Genomic DNA, 3,101 nt, shown 5'->3' on the forward strand with positions numbered 1-3,101 from the left:
TTTTGTGTATCGTTGCAGCCCTACTTGAGAGATATATTGTGAGTGCTGTGTGGTTGTATTCATTCAGTGCTCAGACTCGTGCTTTTTGTAAGTAAAGCTACAGCCTTCCTGTTAGACGACCTTGTAAAACACCTGTATATGTTTTTGTTTCTTTTCTTTAAACTTCTCTCTTTTATGTATAAAGTCTGTGATTCTAATCGTGCTTCTTGTGAAGTATGTTTGTCGTACTTTGTTTTCATTTAGTACAAGTTGTTTGGGTCTAACATGTGCAGCTCTGTTCACTTACCTCATCGTTCCAGAGTGAATCTGTACCCTGGTCCGACAAACTTAAAGTAAATGTTCCCTTTAAGCAGAACATCTCGGTTTTCACACTCTCCACTGCAAATGGAGCTCTGTCAGATAATAATGGGAATACTGGGATACTCCAACAAAACACAGACAACAGCTGTAATTATGTGTAAAATGATCACTTAGTGAGAACAATACATGCAACAGGATGTTTTTATTTTTTTCTGTCATGCAGCCTCTGCCTGTGTAAGCAGGCATAAATAAACTCTGTCAACCTAATGAGGATGCTAAGTTAGCGAAAGGTGACCCGAAGTCTGATCGCTGCTGTGAGAGCGATGCTTTTTTTCCCACATTAAATGAAACAAAAAGAGTGTTTAATTAAAAACCGAATACCTGCCCAGCAGAAGATTATTTTAGCTGGTAAATGTCTGGATCCAGTACAGTCCTCCAAAAAGCCTCTGTTCTCCTGCAGGTTTGGATCAGTTTTTGTGTTTTTACTTGAGAAATGTGTTTTATTTTGTTTTATTTTGCTTTATTTTGCTTTTAATTTCAATTTTATTTTAACTGTTAAAGAAAACCAGTCAGCTTGTGTATAGATATGCAGTATTATACACCATCAAACACTCACAGCCAGAGACATTTGCCGTTTAATGTCTCAATTAAAAATAGCTGCAGTTGAAATCGGACTTTGTGCTACATATGGACCTGGTTGTTTTTGACACATCATCAAACCACAGTCAAGTTGTTCTTTTTTTCTGTTTGCGTTTACATTTTGTGGAGCACGCTAACCGCAGTCATATTTGCGCTAAAAGCCTTTTTGTGCATTTCCAGTTTAAGACGTTTCCCGCGATCCGGCAGCTGTGAGGTGTGACTTTGTAGTAGCACACATTAACAGTGATATCAGCGGGCGATTTGTAGTCTTAGGCGAACGATCTGAACCCTGAGCAGGAACAACGCACTACATCAAACATCAAAACGGGCGTGGTTACCTGAAAATATCACGACAAGTTTAATCGATAGAGACGTTGATTTATATCCAATCAGTGCTTAAAATCAAAATCTGCATGGCTTTAAAAACATAGTCCTGTAAGCGGGACAAATGACTCTTTATATTAGACGTCTTCCTCGTCAGGATTAAGCAGTGAAAGCCTGCTCTTTAAACACACACTAACAAGCTGAACACATTTCTGGCTTCTTTTTGATGCTCTGTGTCTTTTCATTGCTTAAATGCACTCTGTGGAAAAATATGTAGTACTCGGTACAACTGATGTAATTTTTTCCAAATATTTCAGTATCGGGCAGCTAACTGTGCGCCTTCCTTGCTTTGCAGATATAGTAATGTCAGGATGATGTAACAGGGAGGGGAAAAAAGGATTTAGAAGTTTGTTTTAAGTTCAAACCCACAGTTTTCACGCTTTTTTCGCCTCATCTCTTGGACTCCATGCTTTCATGTGCTCCATCGGTACCATTGTCATGCTTTGGCGTCATGAAACCTGCAGTCTTTGCTTTGAATGCTTCTAAAATAGTCTTTTCTTGCCATCACATGCATCCACGTGCATGCTCACCGTGAATGTGTGAAGTCACGTCCTCAGATATGTAATTTTAGCTTCCCCATTGACACCTGTTTGATGTTTCCTGGTCAAAAGCAGCAAGATAATTACACGCTTTCAATATTCTTGTTAGATTTTTTCCAACCAAAGATTCTTGGAAAAGCAAACCAAGCTCGGATGGAATTTTCCTAAATCTGAAAGTGTTTGAGAAAGCCCACAGATTTTCTGGTACATTTGGGTTGACCACAAATGTGCCAATGAACAAGGAAGTGGGTGAAACAAAGCAATATGTTAAAACAATGGCACAGATGAAACTGGCTTGTGCTGGTGTTATATTTTTTTGTGTTGAAGGCCGGCACAGCTCAGCAGAAGAGCAACAACGGTGAGAAAATAAGTGTTTTCTGACAGAATCAGAATCATAATGAGTACGAAGCAACACCAGTCGTCGTGAAATTCACAGCAAGCCCAGTAGTAACCGACACCTACGCTGCTCAGGTCGTCTTTAAACCTGGCTCATCTATATTTCAGTGCAGTGTCATATGCAAGATCACACATAACATATTCTGGTGTTGATCCATGTGGCAGCAGGACAGCAGAATATGCCTCGTGGGAAGCCACACAGAGTCCTGCTGCTGTGATACAGCTAATACTTAGGCAGTAGTACAGTAGCAGAGTTTAGACGTGAGCTCAGCAGCGCCTGTAGTTCATTATCCACGGTGAATGTCTTTGTTTTCGTCTGGAAAATGATCATTTGAAATTGGTGTGACACATCGAAACCAAAGAACGTGGAGTGATACGATCCACGCAGACGGCGGTGTTTCAAAACGTCTGCCAATCCTGGAGGTTTCACAATCAGTGAGGTCAGCTGTGTTTCCCAGAGATATGAAATGTGGGAATAGTGAGGATTAAACACAGAATCAGGTGTGCTCATAGTTCCACTGTAGACACGACACCGGTGCTGTAAGTTTGTCCCATTGTTGTTGTTCTCAGAGAATTTTGTCGCTCTGCCCGTGACATAAAGCAGGGTCAGGGATCCTCGTCCAAGTGAAAGAAAATATAACCCCAACACTGACGCTTACTCCCATCCGGGTCTTAGATGCCTTTGAAACTATGCAACATAAATATGCAAGTGTCCTATTAGCATTTCTGTTGGCCTAATAATGTGTCTCAGAGAGTTTTAGCTTAGTCAGTCTGGCTCTCAGCTGTGGTGTTCTAGTTCTCTCTCGTTGGACTAAGAAGGTAAACGTGGTGAATCAGTTAGTC

General features: G+C 40.8%; 1 protein-coding gene across 1 annotated transcript in view; it reads left to right on the forward strand.

Annotated features, from left to right (window-relative positions):
- Positions 1 to 3,101, forward strand: part of adamts3 (ADAM metallopeptidase with thrombospondin type 1 motif, 3) — a 125,284-nt gene that overhangs the window by 5,174 nt on the left and 117,009 nt on the right. The window lies entirely within an intron of this gene.

The sequence above is a fragment of the Pundamilia nyererei genome, unplaced genomic scaffold, assembly GCF_000239375.1.
Source record: "Pundamilia nyererei isolate P.nyererei 1_Seehausen unplaced genomic scaffold, PunNye1.0 scaffold00038, whole genome shotgun sequence".
In the NCBI taxonomy this organism is placed as follows: domain Eukaryota; kingdom Metazoa; phylum Chordata; class Actinopteri; order Cichliformes; family Cichlidae; genus Pundamilia; species Pundamilia nyererei.